Source organism: Lissotriton helveticus, chromosome 11 (assembly GCF_964261635.1).
Source record: "Lissotriton helveticus chromosome 11, aLisHel1.1, whole genome shotgun sequence".
NCBI lineage: Eukaryota > Metazoa > Chordata > Amphibia > Caudata > Salamandridae > Lissotriton > Lissotriton helveticus.
In genome coordinates, this window is record NC_136072.1 from 258332709 (window position 1) to 258353135 (window position 20427).

General features: G+C 47.7%; 1 protein-coding gene across 2 annotated transcripts in view; it reads left to right on the forward strand.

Annotated features, from left to right (window-relative positions):
• The first annotated feature begins 3144 nt into the window (after nt 1-3144).
• The window catches only part of LOC144792904 (phospholipid scramblase 1-like), a 353744-nt gene continuing 336461 nt past the window's right edge, over nt 3145-20427 (forward strand). The window contains exon 1 of one of the 2 annotated variants that reach the window (XM_078668108.1): nt 3145-3420. The gene's annotated coding sequence lies outside the window, so the exon portion shown is untranslated. The remainder of the gene's footprint in view (nt 3421-20427) is intronic. The other variant, XM_078668109.1, reaches the window with a different exon arrangement.

Consider the following 20427-nt stretch of genomic DNA (forward strand, 5'->3'; position numbering starts at 1 on the left):
CTTGCATTTACCAGTAAATTATTCTGATGTATTAATACATTTGTATTTGTATTTTCATCTGCGAACTTTAATAAAAAATTTCAACACAAAAAAAAGAGGGCAATGACACCTAGTGATCTGCAAGAAGAAAGTAAATCAGATAAAGCATGCATTGTTGACCAACCCTAACACTTTAACTTGAGTTGCAAACATCCTCATACAATAATCAAAGTCTAATAATCAGGTTTGTACAATCGTGTTAGAACTGGGGGTCTCTAGTTGGCTGAAGTAGGTACCTTAGTCCAAATAGGGACCCTTGCTTCTATTCAGGGAAAGGGGGGGCTCCCTCTTAAATAACCCCTGCTCACTTCCCGGTAGCTTGGCACGAGCAGCCCCGCTTATCTCTAAGGCACTGTGTAAAGTATTTGCAACCACACTCCCAGTAACACAGTGATAACACCTCAAAGGGACACCACACTGACGTAGGAAAATAGCGGTATCTTTATCAAAAAGAAATACGATGAGCCCAAACTATAAAAATATCCAGCATATGCGTATTCGTAATGTTTCACTGGACCAGGTTTTAGGCCAACAACCACTTGTAGGTTCTTGCTGTATTAATGAGCAGCTCACAATGGTCTAATGCAGTCCTAATGCAATGCTATGCAGTTCGTAATGCAGTTCGTAATGTAGAAATAAGACAGTCCTTAATGCAAGTACTAATTCAGATTGTAAAAGCAAGTAATAGTGCAATTTATAGTGCAAGTACTGATGCGGATCGTAAAAGCAAGTAATAATGCAGTTCATAATGCAAGTACTAACGTAGATCGTAAAAGCAAGTAATAATGCAGTTTGGCACCGACCGCGGTGCTAGAAAAGATCTCTATGCCACTCTTAGCTAACTCGCGGTCAGCGACTGCCAAAATATGCCCCCAAAACTGTTACGAAGGAAACAAAGTGCAGCTCCACAATCCGACCCCAGTACTGCCCCTCCTCGGCAAGTATGGGCCGGAATACTGACTTGAGTGGAGGCTCGAGCTGCAAAGATGGGAAGGGCCGAGACTGGTCTCACGCACGCACGCACGCAGAGCGTTAGCTGGGGGGTGCAGCCTCTCTCTCGCTCTCCTCTCCTCGCAGCTTGGGCGTCACGCAATGCGGCTTCAGGTTGGCGGCACTGCTCCTTGCAGGGAGAGTCGGGCTATCAGGGTACGGCCTTGCAGCTGATCAGCTCCCAGCGCGACTCCGTTGATCTTGGGCAAAGGACCTCGGACCCACGATGGTGAAGGTTCACAGGTCTCTCCTTGGCAAAGGCAGGCTGGGGCCGGCAGTAGTGATTTCTCACGGCTCCCCCTTGGGACGATGGTCCGGGGCGATGGCGATAATGTTCACAGTACATCTGGTCACCATGTCGATCGAAGCAGAGCGCAAGACTGCTCCGGGCCACACGGTCACGGTGCAATTCTCACAAAGGTCTCAGGCTGCAAAAAGGACACGCACACAGCATAGCTGATACACACTTGGAAACTTTTATGTTCCTTAGTTTCCACAACAAGGAGTCAGGTCCTCTCGGGCCCTTGGAGACAAGATACTTCAGGACACAGCACACAGCAAAGTCCTTTTAAGCAGAGGGACACAACAAAGTCCCTTGTCCTCTCCTTAGTCAAATCAGCAAACTGCAGGCCAGCCCCAGAACACTAAGCAAGGGCAGTCCTTCTCTTCAGTGTCTTCAGTTGTTCTTCCTTGGCAGAGGTTCCTCTTGATCACAAAGTAGTTTCAATCCGTTTTTCAGGCTTGAGTTCAGTTTCTTGGACAGAAAAAATATGAACAGCATTTATGTTGTGTTATAGTAAGGAGTTCCAGTAGAAGTGGTTAGGTTACAGATGAATACGTTTATTGTTCTTAGATGTTAAGTATGTTTTCCAGTAAAGATGTAAATAAGGCCAAATCCTTAGGTAGGTTCTTTTTAAGTAAAATCTTGAATAAAAGTTCCTTCTGAAGCTTGAAGTAAATCCTTACACGCAGTTTTAATCCAACTTGTCGCCAATTTATGTTGTGTTGTAGTAAGGAGTTCCAGTAGACGTGGTTAGGTTACAGATGAATAAGTTTATTGTTGTTAGATTTTAAGTATGTTTCCCAGTAAAAATGTAATTAAGGTCCCACCAGGAGCAGCCTCCCTGTTGCTCAGCCCAGGATCCAACTAACGCTCCACCTCAGAGCAATCCACGCATTCCAATGGCATCACCAGCCGCACCAACATTCTACCCAACACATTCACACTGGCTGAGAAGCAGAGGCAGAGAAACAGGGAAGATGCATAGTATAAAACCTTAGCTATAACAATTTGCCCTCAGCCTTTCTAAAGGATTGGGGTCTTAGAATGATGTACAAAAAGTATAAATGTTAAAATGACACCCGAATGAATATGGAGAGTTGGCAAAATGTATGACATCCGTTTTCAGGGCAGATTATAAAACAATGAAAATGCATTGACTAGATGTCATGTCATGTCAATGGTTCTTATATAGCGCCTTATACCGCAAGGTCTCAAGGCGCTTGCTTTGGGAACCCGTCCTGGCTTTTCCCTGTGAGATAACCCCTACTGGGCATCCCCAAGGTGAAAGCCAGGCATCCCGCCGCGGATGATCAGAACTATGGGGACCTTCCCCTACCAGTAAACTTGCAAGGGCGATTGATCACCTTACATGCTGACATAGTAAGGTACTTCCCCGATTACTTTCTAGTAATCTTAATTGTTCTTCCAAAACTACATGCAGCTGACATTCAAAGATTCAAGTGGGGTGAGTGCTTGTGACAAGATGGAGAAAAACAGAGGGAACATTCACTGTGCTAATTATTCACACATATTACATAGAGAGCCTGGAAATTGCTAACATTGGGTATGAGGCGCTATATTAAAATTATATTACACATGGCGAATACGAAATGGATAGAAAATGACTTGTGCTGAACCAGTTAGAAATATGAGAAATCGCATGGGGGCAGAGTTATTATGCACTGGGCTAAGGTTACAGGCCCGCGTGACAACGCGAAGATAATTATCCGATATCTCGTCACCAAACCATTCAAGCGTGCCACCCTTTCACTGGCGTGTTCGCCCCTAAGAGTTGCCGGAAAGACGTGGGTTTTGGATCGGGCTAACTGATCGGGGTAAACGCCGTGACATCTCCCCGGGGGCGCACAGGGAGCAAGTGTTTGTTTGCAGTCAGTCGTAAACTCTTCGAGGCGAGCTAGCTGCAAGTGCATGTTTGTTGACTGGCGAGATGGGCGGGTCACGACTCATGAGGTTTCACTCACCGGTCACCTAGGTTCCTCCTTGCGCTTAGAGAGGGAGGGAGTCGGCTTTACCAGTCGCCTCCCACTTAAAAGGCATAGCCTCGGGTGACGGGCGGTTCACACGCTTCCCCGCGCAGCCTGACTCAGGTGAGTGTCCTCCGCTCCTGACAAGCATCTAAACTTGGGGCCTCTGAAACAGAGAGAGACTTTCCCAGGGGGAACGGGCGAGCTCAAGTTTAACGGGTGTAGGGTTCTGCAAGTGTTTTTCTGCTTTGTTGCGAGTCCTGAGATTGCTTCTACCTGTCAGTCCACACCCCAGTTCCTGCTAAAGCGTTTTCCAGCGGCTCCACACTCTTTGTTGGCGGTCACTGCTCCGCTAAACCTTTCCCCTCTCCAGGGTCTGTTCAAGTTGGCTCCGCGGCTGTCAGTGAACGTGCTCTCCGCCTCACCCTTCCAAGGCTGCGGTTGTCGAATCTCACGGTGTTAGTGTGCGGGGTGCGGCCTCGAGGTTCACTTCAGTGAGGCCCAGGGCTTAAAGTGGGCCGGGTCCCGTAGGTGCTTAGCACCGGCAGTTCTAAAAAGCAGGAGCTCAAACGGGTACCTCATTTTAACTATCACCCTCAGGAAAAAAAATAATACATGTTTAACTCTGCAGCAGTGCCATCCTTCACTGCCTGTGTTGTAACTTATAAGAAACTCGTTATAGTTGATTCACGGTCTCCTCATTTCAGAACTGAAGCATTTTCAATTTTCTATACAAGGAAGCCGTAGTTGTTTTTTTATCTTCTGCAACTAACAATCACTGACAAAGCCAATAGTCCTGGCTTGATGTAGGTGTAATGCTACTTGTTGTATTATATATTTGGATGCAATGACAGAACCAGCAACACATCATTGAGTGGCACACTATGCTAAGCACACATTTTTAGCTTAGGTGTTTTTAAGTCACCCCCTTAATTACATCGGTCACACCCATTTGAGACTCCCCCCCCCCCCCCCCTCCACCCCGAAGATTGGTCATTCCACTTTAAACCCTGGTGAGGGCTTAAAAGTGTGGCTCGTGATTATTCTCTTCCACTCAGTGTGTGAGCAGCACGTCACCTGCTCTGTGCAATGTCCCTGGAAAGTTCCCGTTACCCGGGTGGAAAGGAGCTTGGTCTTTTCTCGGGTTGTGAATATGGAGAGCGCCTGCGGTCGTGGAAAGGAAATCGCTCCAGGTTACCCAAGTCCTGTTACAAAAAAAACGACAGTGTATGTAACTCCAGTGGAGCAAGCTTCTGCCACTGTTTCCTAATTGTCTCTTTCGCTTTAATTCACCAGCTTCTCTTTTCTTTATTTGCTCTTCTTTTTCATGTACTCTCTCTTGGATGTACCACTCAAGGTATTTTGTCTTTTACCGTATTTTGTTCTTCCGCGTCTTCTCATCTGTCGTGTATATATATTTTTTTTAACCTATTTTCATAATATTTGTGTATAGTGCCTGCACTCAGAAACGCATTGTGGAAAAGCCACTGAAAGCTCCAGCCAGGTAGCTGGCTGTGGCTCAGCTCTGGGTATTCTTGGGCCCTCGAGGCCAAAACATGCTGAGCTTTAATGTTTGCCACTTTAAAAAAAAAATGCTTTGTAAATCTGGTCCCAACTTCACTAATTAACTTAGAGTTGAAGGGGGGAGTTGGACGCAATTGTTTTTAAATTCACGTTTAAATGCAATCACTTTTATTAAATACTTTTCAATGCAGCAATGTATTTGGATGTACCTTGGCTAACCGCTTTCAGGTGTTAAATGAATACTTTTCTTTTTGACTTTTGAAGAGACTTCATCATATTTGTATGTTTTCCAGGATTTACATGTCAAATATTTTCAAGGCTCGCTTGTGCATGGAGCCATGTTACACTACTCAGGTTCGCCTCTGTGTTCATTCTCGTACCCTACAACAGGATTTGATTGAGGTAGAAAATGGCTTTGGCAGCAAAATATAAGTGGCCCTATTAGTAAATTAGATAAAATAAGTGGTCTATTTCTGCAAACTGGGGCAGTTTGGAATCTGTAAAGAAACACTGCATAGGTGATTTGCAAGGAATGGAAGGCTGCATGGATGCGAGCTTTCTGCAGACAATTTTTGTTTTAATACACTGCCTGTTTGCCTGTAGGCCAGTCCAACCTGTCCGCGCGGTGTTTAAAAACGGGGCTAACAGAGCCCCTGACCACCTAGAAAATATTTTCTAGAACCCCTGAAATGGGCAGCTTTGTTTCGGTGCGTGTGGGAGGGTCGACGTGGGAGTAAATAGGAACCGAGAAGGGAAATCATAATATAACTTTCTTTGTGCGTACCTGCTGCCCGTTTGCTGGTGGAACAGCTTCCTTCTTGTGGACCCAGGCTACCCCTCGCCGGACCCGCTCCGCGGGTCCCGCTTCGTGTCTGGGAGCAGAGGAACTTCGGGAGTGCGTGCAGACGCCAAGGGTGCCGGTAAGCCTTGCAGGGCTGCGAGCAGCGTGGTCAGGGACTCCATATCCCAGGAGTCCCTGATAGCCCGCCTGCAATCACCTGGGCCGCTCTCCCTGCAAGCCCCGCCCCTTCACCTACGAGCTAAAAGCTACTGTTCCCACTACCTCCTTGGGACTTTCTTTGTGCGTACCTGCTGCCCGTTTGCTGGTGGAACAGCTTCCTTCTTGTGGACCCAGGCTACCCCTCGCCGGACCCGCTCCGCGGGTCCCGCTTCGTGTCTGGGAGCAGAGGAACTTCGGGAGTGCGTGCAGACGCCAAGGGTGCCGGTAAGCCTTGCAGGGCTGCGAGCAGCGTGGTCAGGGACTCCATATCCCAGGAGTCCCTGATAGCCCGCCTGCAATCACCTGGGCCGCTCTCCCTGCAAGCCCCGCCCCTTCACCTACGAGCTAAAAGCCACTGTTCCCACTACCTCCTTGGGACTTTCTTTGTGCGTACCTGCTGCCCGTTTGCTGGTGGAACAGCTTCCTTCTTGTGGACCCAGGCTACCCCTCGCCGGACCCGCTCCGCGGGTCCCGCTTCGTGTCTGGGAGCAGAGGAACTTCGGGAGTGCGTGCAGACGCCAAGGGTGCCGGTAAGCCTTGCAGGGCTGCGAGCAGCGTGGTCAGGGACTCCATATCCCAGGAGTCCCTGATAGCCCGCCTGCAATCACCTGGGCTGCTCTCCCTGCAAGCCCCGCCCCTTCACCTACGAGCTAAAAGCCACTGTTCCCACTACCTCCTTGGGACTTTCTTTGTGCGTACCTGCTGCCCGTTTGCTGGTGGAACAGCTTCCTTCTTGTGGACCCAGGCTACCCCTCGCCGGACCCGCTCCGCGGGTCCCGCTTCGTGTCTGGGAGCAGAGGAACTTCGGGAGTGCGTGCAGACGCCAAGGGTGCCGGTAAGCCTTGCAGGGCTGCGAGCAGCGTGGTCAGGGACTCCATATCCCAGGAGTCCCTGATAGCCCGCCTGCAATCACCTGGGCCGCTCTCCCTGCAAGCCCCGCCCCTTCACCTACGAGCTAAAAGCCACTGTTCCCACTACCTCCTTGGGACTTTCTTTGTGCGTACCTGCTGCCCGTTTGCTGGTGGAACAGCTTCCTTCTTGTGGACCCAGGCTACCCCTCGCCGGACCCGCTCCGCGGGTCCCGCTTCGTGTCTGGGAGCAGAGGAACTTCGGGAGTGCGTGCAGACGCCAAGGGTGCCGGTAAGCCTTGCAGGGCTGCGAGCAGCGTGGTCAGGGACTCCATATCCCAGGAGTCCCTGATAGCCCGCCTGCAATCACCTGGGCTGCTCTCCCTGCAAGCCCCGCCCCTTCACCTACGAGCTAAAAGCCACTGTTCCCACTACCTCCTTGGGACTTTCTTTGTGCGTACCTGCTGCCCGTTTGCTGGTGGAACAGCTTCCTTCTTGTGGACCCAGGCTACCCCTCGCCGGACCCGCTCCGCGGGTCCCGCTTCGTGTCTGGGAGCAGAGGAACTTCGGGAGTGCGTGCAGACGCCAAGGGTGCCGGTAAGCCTTGCAGGGCTGCGAGCAGCGTGGTCAGGGACTCCATATCCCAGGAGTCCCTGATAGCCCGCCTGCAATCACCTGGGCCGCTCTCCCTGCAAGCCCCGCCCCTTCACCAATCACACCATCTATTTACAGACGCTTGCTCTACCGCTACGCGGGAGCGAGCGGGAGCGCGCCGGGAGAAGCCCGGGACAAGGGCGGGACCGTCTGTGGCCGTCCGGGGCCAGAGGAGGCCGGGCTGGGCCACATCCCTTGGCCCCACAAAGCGGACTTCCAGCCACCAGGAATATGGCTTCAGGAACCCGGTCTTGTAAGACAAAGAAATCTGCTGGAGACGTTGTTATAGGCACTATGGACCAGTTCATAACCCGTGCTGTTTCCATAGTTGAGAAGGAGATAATCTTGGCTGAGCGAAGGTTGTCTCGGGACTCCTTTAGCACGTCTAATAAGCGCTCTTCTTTGGGCGCCATTGCCCTAGCTGATAGCCCTGGTCATATTCCATCAACTCCCTTAGTAATAGTTGATTCCCCCACCATTGATGAGAGAGTGAGTCGGATTAGGGCTAGCCTAGAAAGGGTAACCACCACAGCTCCAAGTATTGTGCTCGACCCGACACACTCCACTTCCTCTCTTTTTAGTGTTCCATCACCAGAGAGGCAGATTCCAGATTGCACTCTCAATACCCCTGATGATTCGAGCCCCCATGTGTTTGTTAATACAGCTGTGAATTCCCCATCCACTGCAGGCCATTCTGATACTAACACTCCTAGAGTGGTAGTCCCCGAAACTGTACCTGTAGGGAATCTAACCCTAGGCATCGTCCCTCGAAAGAAGAGAAAGCGCCCCATTAGTCCCCGTAGGGGAGGCTCTCTAAAACCTCATAGTAAGGTTAGTAGGAACATCACACCAAAAGGGGGTATTACCCCGAATCAGGTTCTTCGCTCAAAACCCCAAGCGCCCCATATTGGAGACGCTGCTGTCGAGGGCACTCCTGGGCAACTGGCCCCTATAGATGCTAGCATATTCCTCCAAGTTGAGAGCATCATTAAGTCTGTGGTGATGCCACTCGTAGATAAGATCGATGGCCTCACACGCAAACTAGCCTCACTCGAGCAGTCAATGCTGGACAATTTTTATGCAGTGAAATCGTTAGTTAAATTTCACGCTAAAACTCAGGCTGAAGAAAACGGTGGGCTAAGGAGCGGTGCCGCTCCAACAGTTCCGTCTAATCCGACAGCCCTCCCTGATCCCTCACCTAGTTCAAAAACGCCTGCCTCGGCTAAGGCTCCCAAACCTATTACTGGAACCATACCCCCCCCACCGACCCCTACCCCTGAGCCTAGTTTGGCATGTCCAATGAACAAATCCAGCACCCATGTACCAAAGGCACCCAAGGTCAAATTTGCTGCAAATCCCAAGCCTATTACTTCCCAAACTAAGGCAACTGGAGATATAGTGACCGTAAGCAAGGGCGCCGCAATTATAATCACATCCCCTTCTACTTCTGCTTCGCATGTAGCGCCCAAATCCCCAGCAAAAACTACAAGAAAATCCCCAGCCAAAGACAGGATAAAACGGCGTACGCCAAATGCTAGCCTTCCGCCTGGCTGCAAGCCCTATGTGGTTATTCTAACAGGGGTACCTGAGCTTGACGAGGGCTCTTGTGAGTCCTATTCTGAACTCAAACACAAGACGCTCTCCTGGCTAAAAGCTAATAGACCCCTCCCAGGGCACATTGATGGTAGAATAGCCTTCGTCCGAAGGGTGGGTTGGATCGGTAACAGACGCAAGGCTATTACCGGGGACTGTGTGTTGATTAATTTCAATGATCCCAGAGCTGCTGGTATGATTTGTAACCAACAGTCGCAGCACAACTTTTGCGACATACAAACTAGGGATTTGGGGTATTTTTATCACCCTCCCCCCTTAATGGGGCTCAATAATAATAATAATAAGTTCTTTCAAGATGGGGGTAGAGGTGTATGGTTCTCTCATTACCCGACCTTGGATCCTAGAGCAAGGGCATGGACCCCCTCCCAACCAACCACTCCACAGGGTTGGGGCTGGTGACTTAACACCTTAGAGGTAACAAATGTCTCCCCCCAAAGGGCTGACACAACTTCTCTGGTAGGGGAGGTACCGCTGACCAACATTGTTGTGCCCGATCCCTCGCCTATCCCAATCCTACCCTTTCCTTCAGGTGATGGGACAGATAAACTTGAACTAGGGGATAGTCCTCAAACTTCGGGTCCTCAGGGTGGGAATAGCGGTTATAATGAGCCCCAGCATCCTGCCCCTTTGAAAATCATTAGTTGGAATGTGGCAGGCTTAAGCAGCAAGCTAGATGTCCCAGACTGGGTGGCGCTCGTTGAACCCCACTCAGTTTGCGCATTTCAAGAGACATGGTGCGTAGAACCAAGGCACCGAGTAGGTAATGCCACCTTTTTTGTCCCGGCAGAAATTCCAGCCTCGGGAAGAGGTCGCCCCTTCGGAGGTCTCTTGGTTTGGATAAACATTACTTTGGGATGGAGGGTACACCATCACCCCCCAAAAACTCCAGATTTGATGCATCTCACTGTAACTTGCCCAAGGAGAGCAGAAAAACTGGAGATTTTTAATATCTATACACGAGGGGCCACCGGGAGAGCTTTGTCACCAACGCTCTTGGACCTGGAGGTAGCCCTGGGTGAGTGCTGTAGCGATTCCCTAATTTTGGTCATGGGGGACTTCAATTGCACATTTGAGCCTTTGTTACCCGATGAATCCCTGGATCTAAATGATGAAGATTCTAGGAGAGGTGTCCCGTCACTTGACTTGCCCATCATAAATAGTTGGACACCCAGAATCATCCAACTAAATTCCCTCACTTTAGAGCATGGTCTAAGGGCAGTCAATGGGAGGACACCATCAGACCTAGTGGGGGCTCATACATATAATAGGGTCGGCCATTCTTCCCGGATCGATTATATCCTTCTAAACTTTTCTTTGTGGGCTCACATGAAGGATATGGTAGTCCTACCCTCCCTGGACAGTGACCATAACGCCCTTTCTTTGACACTATCAACCTGGTGGAAAGAGAACTTCCCTGGAAATGGAAACCATGACGCTCTCGCAACAGGGCCACTGGGAGGAGTGGTCCCAACAAACTGCTTAAGACGCTTGAAATGGGACAAAGTGGCAATAGATGAGGAGAAAATGGCATGTATCAGAACTGTTACTTCCACAGCCTGTGCCATTTTAAAAAGTCAGCCTATTTGCCCTAATCAGATTACAGCATTGTTCTGTGAGGTCTCACTCTCAATTGGGGACCTTTTCAAGGCCAAAGTAAAAAATGGGAACCCTAATCGTAAAAACCAACAAGGCAAGTCAGGATGGTACACGAAGGAGTGTCGTGCCAAGAAGAGAGCCCTGATACTGGCGGTGAAAAGTGGTAATGCCACCCTAATATCCACTGAACGGAAGGGCTATAAATTGGAGCTCAAAACAGCAAAGAGAGACTGGGAAGACAAGTTTTGGCAGGATCTCCGAGCTGCCAGCGGCGGAAAAAACGCAAAAGCTTTCTGGGACTTAGTTCACAAGAAGAACAGACCCCTTGATACAGTTATCACCTGTAATATAAGCGAGGACTTATGGTTTACACATTTTTCGAAATTGTATACGGCATCCGCAGTTGAAGCGTTGGATTTTGTTTTCCCACAGCCCCTAAGAGTGATGGAAAGATTCGAGGAATGTCTGTTTACTAAGATAGAAGCGGAAAGTGCAATAAAATCTTTGGTTCCACGCAAGGCGGCTGGCCCCGATGGTCTTCCGGGTGACTTGCTCCGAGCTGACATAGATGATTGGAGCACACTGATCTCTTCGGTTTTGAATGCTGCTTTGGAAGGCGCACCTTTGCCTGCCTCTTGGATGGCCGCTGAAGTGGTTCCCCTTCACAAAAAAGGCTCGAGAGATGACCCAGGGAACTACAGGCCAATCAGCCTGATCGACTGCTCACAAAAAGTTGCAGGCAAGGTTCTTTTAACAAGAATACAGCAATGGGCAGATGAGAACAGGATCCTTTCGGATTTTCAGGCAGGGTTCCGTGCTGGCACTGGAACAATTGAACAATCGCTAAGGCTTCTTATGATCCACTGGAAGGTCGTCACAATTGGGAAGGGTACATTATATCTGGCCTTCATCGACCTCCGGACGGCCTTCGATTTGGTCCCCAGAAATAAACTCTGGAAGGTTCTTAACGATCTTGGCCTGCCACCTTACCTGCTCCACCTGGTCATGAAGTTCCATGAAACCAACTACGCCCAAATTCGCTGGGGTCCCAATGGCCAAAAAACCCGAAGAATAGATGTGAACAGAGGAGTGCGGCAAGGGTGCGTTCTTGCCCCAACACTCTTTTCGCTCTATGTTAATGGGGTGGTGGACCACTTGTCAAGGATTCCAGCAGATGCCCCTCGTCTGGCAGGTCGCTCCATCCCCACCCTGCTTTTTGCGGACGATACTTTGCTCCTTTCAAAATCGCCAATGGGCCTACAACAGCTTCTCTCAGGCTTTGACGATTTTTGTAAACAAAGAGGACTCTGTATAAATACAGATAAAACAAAGTACCTTATTTTGAACCCTCCGCAAAAACTGGGCCCTCCGCCAACATTGGGCTCCGTGGCATTGGACAGGACTAAAACCTTCGATTATCTGGGCATCAGGTTGGTGGATTCCATGAAATGGGACCAGCATCTGCTCAAAATGTTGCTAAACCTAAAAAGAATAACCGGGACCCTGCTTAAAGAGCAGAGAGCAGCCTCAACTAAACCTATAGCTGCAGTATTGGACATCTACGCGGCCAGAGGAGTAAGTGCTGCCTTGTATGGGGCGGAATTATGGGGAATGTCGAACTTGAAAGACCTTACTCGAGCTGAGAATTCCTTCTTGAGAAGCTTGATGTCCCTTGGCCCGTCTGTCCCCATCTTGCCTCTGCAATTGGACATGGGCTGTCGGGCTATAGAAGATCTAGCGAAGTTACGCCCTTTGCTTCTGTGGGCTCGCATCTGGAGAGTTCCTGAACTCTCAAGTTATGCGGATGGTCTACGGGAGTTACTAAGTTCGGCAGGGTGGGCGAAAATAAAGTGGCTAACGGATATCAAAGCCTTACTTACCAATCTGGGGCTGGAAGAAGCTTGGCACCAACAGTCAGCCCCCCCCAAATCCACAATAAAACAACTTTATTGGAATTGGGTGACAAACAGAAGGAATTCCTCCACCTCGATATGCAAATCGACTAGAAACTTCATGGAGTCCAAAGATACCCCCTATAGAGAACTGTATCTGGACACCATCTCAGCCTCTTGGGAAAGGTCCCTGTACTTTAAATTCAGAATTGGTCTTCTCCCCGTAATGGAATTTACTTGCCACTGGAAAATCCCATACCAGACTGCTCCGTGGTGTCCCTTTTGCCCACAGCGCAGAGAATCTGTCCCCCACTTTTTATTCGAGTGTCCTGCATATATAGTTCCACGGTCAAAATGGCTCAAACCCATGTGTCGTACTCTGGGCACTAGGCATTGCAACGTGGCCTTAAGAATTCTTTATTCGGACACTCGTACTTTTTACGCATGTGCCACCTCGAAGTACCTTGGGTGGGCATGGCGAATCCGGTCAAAAAGACTTAGGCAAATTGTTTAATTACACTTTTTACCATGGTCTGTTTTAAACTAAATGCTTATTTTTAAAACCTATAGATCCATTTTCTGATAGCAGAAAGTTACGGTTTATTTTAAATGTACTGAAAAGTATTTTTTTATTGATTGTATGCTTTTTAAGATATTGTTATATGTCGAAATAAAGCCTTTTTGACTGACTGACTGATAATATAATTTGTATTTAATTGGCATCTCCTACCGCATTTTACTCCATGTAGAGGTGAAAAATACTATTGCTCAATCTCTTGGTGCTTCCTTTACTGACCCTAGAAGGATGTCACGCTGTGTCATCCCTCTTTGTAATTTCTTAGTCTAGTTTCGGTTTAATGTCCTGGTTCACCCCAAGTGGGAGTTTTCATAATAACATGCAAAGCTCTCTCTGCTGTCACAAACCTCCCATAATCCTCTTTGTGTTAAGTAACAGATGGCTTGTGCGGGGGGGGGTTGTTGACTTTAGAGTCTTGGGACTTAAAGTGGCACATGTTAGAATATTGTTTGTCCTGGACTATGAATTTTGACGGTCAAGGGCGAGGTGGTGGTTATAACAAAGGCTATTGAAAATATGAGTTGGGAAATGCCACGTTTTGCACCAGGGTTGAGTAAATGTTGCACCAACAGATGTCCTGTTATGTGGTATAATGTGGCATTTGTATTTCAATATTTTGACAGTTTAATTCAGTATGTGCAAAGATTTCGTCTAATTAGTATAAATTTAAAACCTCATTACACATTTCACAACAAATAGGCAAGATGTTCTACCATTTCACTTCCCCATGAGCTATGCTTATTAGTAACTTTTGATCAATTTGAACTAGAAACATATTACTTTTATGGGGTTTGAAATGTCCAGATTATGTAGCAAAGGTGGATTGTGCATTAAGTCCATAATGAGGCATAAAATGTCACAATTGAATAAGTCTATCGATGCTTTCTAATATTAACGTCTACGTAAACTCCTCAACTGTCTCTACTGAATTGGATAACATTAAAAAAATATATATATATTTTCAGCTTTTCTGAATTATACGTTGAGAACATGTCTCAGAATCACTGCCTTTGAACACATCTCGTGCAACAACAAGGTGATGGAAGGAATGCTTGAATTAATCTCGTCCATTGGCAATCGCTTGGTCCACATTCCAATCCATCGTTTCTCGCCCACCCTGCCACTTCACTTTGGACCCAACCATATGTAAAACAGATTTGACCCTGATCTAATGGGGATGGCCCAGCCTGTTATGCCAAGTCCTTCCTGAACCGCATTAAAAGCGGGCCGGACTGAGAATCGAAACCGGCCTTGGCAAACTGCTTGGCCAGCTCCCATGGGGTAGGTGTGGAGGTGTGGTAGAGCGGTTTGCTAGGGCCGGTTTTGGCTGATTTTGTTACAGGCGGCCGTTATTGCCGGCCCAGTAACAAAAATGCCCCCCACCCCCCAGGGGCCCCAAACTAGCCCCCACCATGGTGGGCCAGCAGGGAAATGCTTGGTGACCGCTACGGCCAGTCTGGCCCGGATTACAAGCAACCTAGGACCGATTTCACTCTGCTAAGGGCTCACCAGCCACCTTGATTCCAGTGGCACAGTGAGCATGGAACCCAAGCCTGGGCATACCCATCTCACTTAGGGCATCATCTGTAAAAACAACAAGGCAATGGATGGTATGCTTGAATTAATATCACTGATTTGCACTTGGCAGGGTCTAATCTGAGGTGGCATGGTCGGCAAAAGAACAATGGTTTGGAATGCTGCCCTGAGCAATTGCCATTGGTTAGACCTATTGCTCTTAATAGGGAGAAACGTTGATAGGTTGCTTGTATTCTGGCTCGGGTGTGGGGAGGGGTGAGCTGGTTAGGGAGTTCAGGCTTAAAAGTTCCTATTGGAGCAGGGGTATGGCTGGGTCCAAACTAGTGACATAATGGGTAAAATACTATGGTTTGGGATCGGGCCCAAGCGATTGCCGGTGGGTGAGATTAATTCAAGAATTCCTCCATCTCTTTGTTATTTCTGTACACGTCTCAAGCATCAATAACTTTCTGCATTTACAATTTGCACCAACCATTATTTGATCTTCTAAGCATTATCATCGAGTATTACTCTTTAATATACACAATATTTGTATTTGGTCTCTTCCACATTTTACTTCTGTACATTATGGGAAACTGGGCAACATTGGCTGGCCATATTCCCTTTAATCCATCCTCATTCCCACAGATCCCCACCAATGTCCTCCCACACACATCACCTCATATCTGCTTTCGTAGCCATGCATGTGTATATATGTGTGCATGTATGCATGGTTGTGTGTGTGTGTGTGTGTGTGTGTGTGTGTGTGTGTGTGTGTATATGTATGTATGTATGTATGTGTATATATTATATAATTCTACAAACTTGTCTTGTTTCCCGAGACCTCTCCAAGATTTGAGGTCGACAACATTGCTGGGAATTCTGTCTAGATGTCCCTCTCTGTTCTAGTTAGTTTAGCAAATTGGAATTCCTCTCTTGCCTGCTTGAAAGTGATGCATCTGAACCCAGGTTACAGATCCCCTACTGTTTGGCATCCCAACTCTAGCCACATGTTATGGTTATTGCCTGGTTTATTTGTCAGAATGTTTGTAGCCACCCAATCTGTAGTGATCTCTTACACGTGGGTCATCTCACTCCTTTCCTGCCTGCTGTTCCCCATGCCATCGCCACCTGGCACAGCATATATTGCCTGTCCTCCTCCAAGTAATACCCAGTCATCAGGCAAATTAATAGCCTATCTTCTCCCAACGGTCCCCAGAGCAGTCTTTCTCCCAATTCAAGTCAAGTCAAAAAGGCTTTATTTCGATAAAAGTTATCATAAGCTTCACAATAAAAATACATAAATTCATTTGATTAAAAAAGGGGAGGGAAAATATAACAATTTGATTAGTCAGTTTTAAAAGGTTTCGATTTTCATATAAAAGAAGCATTTCATAAATGATTGATTAAAAAGGAATTAAACAATTACTTTAAGCCTTTTACTTCTAATAGACCAGGCCCATGATAAAAATTTAGAAAGAGTACAAACCTACAAGGTGCGACAGTCTGACATTAATATGCGTGGTGCCTCCTCGTGGCGCCTGGTCCCCCACAGGCGGCACAGATGCTTAAGCCATTTTTTCCCTTGGTAGGGCATACTCCCGGCATTCAAACAAAGTGCGCCACTGACTCTAGTCTAGATATGCACACTGGGCAGAACTCTGTAGTTTGAGCTGGCGGTTTCCACCTGGATGTGAAAGCATGCAAAGGAAGAGTTCCTGTTCTAAATTTGAAGTAAAGGGCCCTATCAAATGGTTTCTCAATGATGTCTAAATAGAGTTCCCGAATTGGTAGGTCCTTAAATTTCAGAAAATCCTCCGTGAGTCTACCCAATGAGCAGTTGGTACTCCGTAGGGTCAGAATCCAGTTCCAATAGAGGTTCTTGAGCGTTGCCTTTGGGGGAGAAGATCTATTTACCCAGGCTTCGCTTAGGCCCAAGTTGAACAAAAGGGATTTCATATCTCTTAACCATTTGATTCTGTGCCACCCTGGTGATGCCATAATTTCTAAAATCCCTTGTGCATATTTAGCAAGCTCCGGAACTCGCCACAGACTGGCCCATAACAGAAGGGGCCGGAACTTAGCTAGATCTTCAATGGGTCGGCATCCTAGATCAAGCATTAGTGGAACCATGGGAGTGCCTTGGGAAAGTGACATGATAGCCCTGCAGAACTTCCTCTCGGATCTTGGCAGTTCGTTGGTAATACATGAGCCCCATAGTTCTGCCCCATATAGAGCAGAGCTGACCCCCTTTGCTGTGTAGATTTCAACGACAGGGGCTATAGGTCTAATTACACAGGAGCGCTGTTCTTTCAGGAGAGCTCCTGTTACCCTCTTGTGGGCTAGCAGCATTTTATCTAGATGAGGGGCCCACTGCATATTATGCGACAAACGGATGCCTAGGTAATCAAATACTTCTACCCTCCCCAAAGGTACAGCATTCAATTTCGGGGGGCATACAGATTTTTTGGGGGGATTCATCACAAGGTATTTCGTTTTGTCGGTATTGATTACCAGGCCCCGTTCTGAACAAAAGGACTGAAAGTTATTAAGAAGTTTTTGGAGGCCCATTGGGGTTTTGGATATCAAAAGCGTATCATCGGCAAAGAGAAGGGTGGGTATACGCTCCCCCGCCAGGGATGGTTCATCTGAAGGATCTTTCCGGAGGTGCTCAACCACTCCGTTGATATATAAAGAAAAAAGGGTGGGAGCTAAAACACATCCCTGGCGGACCCCTCTCTCGACCGGGATACTACTTGTTTTTTCGCCTTCTGTGCCCCATCTTATCTGTGCGAAGCTGTTTTCGTGGAGCCTTATGAGTAGCGAAAGGATGTAGTGTGGCATCCCCATATCAGCAAGAACTCTCCAAAGGGTCTCCCTGGGTACAAGGTCAAAGGCAGTCTTTAAATCGATAGAAGCGAGATAAAGACTGCCCTTGCCTATGTCCACCACCTTCCAGTACACCAGCATCAATCTGAAGGCTTGTTAGATTGTGCCAGTGCCTGCTCTGAATCCTGCCTGGTAATCAGAAAGGATATTATTATCATTAATCTAATCCAATCCAATATTCTAACCAGTAGGACCTTGCCGACTACATTTTGGCTAATGTCCAACAAGCTTATAGGTCTATAGTTGGACGGGTCATCCCTAGCACCTTTTTTAAAAATGGGGACGACCTCCGCCCCTTTCCAAGATGTGGGAATCGAAGCACCCCTGCAGATGGCAATAAGCAGGCAGTGGATACATTTCCCCCGTTTCGGAATATCTGACCGCAGCAGGTCCCCGGGAATGCCATCCGGACCAGCCGCTTTTTGGGGCATGATGGTACTTATGGCATACTCCTCCTTTTATTGTGAAGTCAGACTCTACAGAATGAGCCTCCCAAACCGTTTGGATCATAGTTAGGGCCGTCTCCCATCCCTGATCTTCATTGGGTGCATCTATGGTATTAAGGCCTGATTGACGAGTGTATAGTTTTGAGAAATGGTTAACCCACGCTTGGCTGGAAATGTTACATGTAATGCGGTCACTATCCGGTCTATTTCTGGCTCTAATTGTGTCCCAGAAGCACTTTGGATCTTTTTTTGAGCTAGCCTCTTTTAAAGTACGCCAGTACTCTTCTTCCCACTCTTTTTTTGCACGTGCCAATATTCGCTTGTGCTCTTTCCTGGCTATCTGTATCAGTCTGGGATTTGCCTTTAACAGCCTTGATCAGAAGAGACTTTGCCTGTCTACATGTAGATGTATACCAGTCGTGCTTACCCCTAGAGTTCCGGGGTGCCATATTCCTCCCCACACACCCCTTATTCAGGAATACATCCCTTATAGACCTGAGTGTTGCCTCAAAAATGGGTGTTGCCAATTCAGTTAGCGAAGCCGGATTGGTAGTATCCAGTTCCGTTTGAGAGGCCATGAGTAATTAATTAATAATAGCAAGTTTAGCGTCATCAGTAGAGATTTTATTCCACTTCAGGCGTCTTCCACAGGAGGACACAGAGATTTTATGAATGTGTTTAAGGGGTGCTACAGATGATTTATTGGGCCAGGGATCTGTTAGGGATAGAGAAAGCGAATTATGATCGCTTTCCACAGTGGGTAAAACTGCCATATCCTGCACTAATCCCCATAGTTTAAAATCCAACAGAATATAGTCAATCCTTGAAGTATGATTAACTCTGTTAAATGTGGCAGCACCTAAGCGGTCTGAAGTTGTGTGGCCATTTGTGGCTCTTAAGCCAAACTCCAGTGTCAGAGCATTTAACTGAATTGCACTACGAGTCCATCTTTTAATCGGGGGAATGGTTAAAGCTGGAATACCCCATCTAGCGTCCTCCTCACCTAAGTCCATGATGTCATCCGTAGGGAGTGGCTCATAAGTACAATTAAAAGCTCCCGCAACCAAAATTTGAGCACCCTCAACATTTTCTCTAAGTTCTGCTTCAAGGGTAGTTACTATCGGGGACATAGACCCATGTTTGGTACCTCTGACATAAACATTATACAGAGCGAGGGTTAGCCCCCTACAAGAACCTCTCAAGGAGATTCCTAGGATGTCTAGGCTATTAACCTGCTTAGGTGTTATACAGCAGTTAAGGGAAATGCTTACCCAGATGAGCAGGCCCCCCCGAGGGGCGTCCCTTCCCGTTTTTGGCTTTTTCTGCAGTCACAAAGTATGTGACGTATCCCACCCGATGGAGTGGTTCTAGGCTCCAGTTCTCCTGGAACAACCAGATTTTGTGCGCCTCCACTAGATCATTCCACTCGGGTGAGACCATTTTCCTATGAATACCTGCAAGGTTCCAGCTAAGAATCTTTAGTGAGCCCTTGAGGTCATAACCATTAATATTATAATTATTTTGGGGGCCCAGACAATCAACTAACTGCAAGGGAGCAGTTAAAGGTGTTGCCTGGATTTTTCTGGACTCTGCAACAGAGGCAGGGTAGGGGCGCAAGATTGAAGTTTCCTTCATGTGCCCTTCCTCCCCCTGTCTCGTGTCCAATGGCGGGATGGTAAGTTTCCTCAAATATGAGTCAGTCCACCTCGTCCAGAGCACAGAACCTATTCCAGTGTGCAAACTGAGATGTAAAAGGATCAAACTCAAGGGTGCCTTGCCAGGGTAATTGCCATTGCTGGAAGCTCTGCTGGGGTACTTGTTGATAAGCCCTGCTTATAGGTATTCTATTTCTCGCGATTTGTCTTTGGGGTATGGACTGGTAGAAGTATGAGATGGAAAGGGTGGATTTGTGTATTGGTTCCACTAGGGGGTGCATTACATGCGTAGTTCACTGCCGCTGTGTCTCTAAAATTGATGGTTATGATGTCCCCTGCTATTGTTTGTGTATTTCTGCCTATCCATTCCCCCCTTCTGACCGCAAGTATTTCCCCAGAGATATTTGGAGGTAGGGGTCTATTTAGCTGTAGCCATTGAGCACATTTGTTTCTTAGCTCAATTTGGGTTTCCCTTTTTCCCTCCTTCAAAGGTGGCACTCCTGTCAGTACGACCACAAAGGGCGAGGCTTCAGGCGGCAAGTTGATTGTCTTAAAGCGTGCCGGTCTTGCCTTTGCCTCTTGGTTTTTTGTTTGGGGAGTGGCTGTACTTGTACTTTTTTTTTTTTTTTTTTTTTTTTGATGCTTTGGCCATCTTTATCTACTGAATTTGGGGGATTTCCATTTCCTGAATTCTGATGGACCTGCCGAATGGTACTAGCAGTATTAGGATTCGAGGCTGCAGCGGCTTTCTTCCCATTTTGGGCCGGATGTTGCATAGCTTTATTGGCTGGGGACAGGTTGGAGTGTGGGATTGTCTTTTGGTGGGTTGCTGGTGGTTTCCCCTTTTGACCCCCCTTTACACCCCCCTTGAGATAGTGTGCCCTCATTACCCACTTGCTTGTTGGAACCCATCCCTTTGG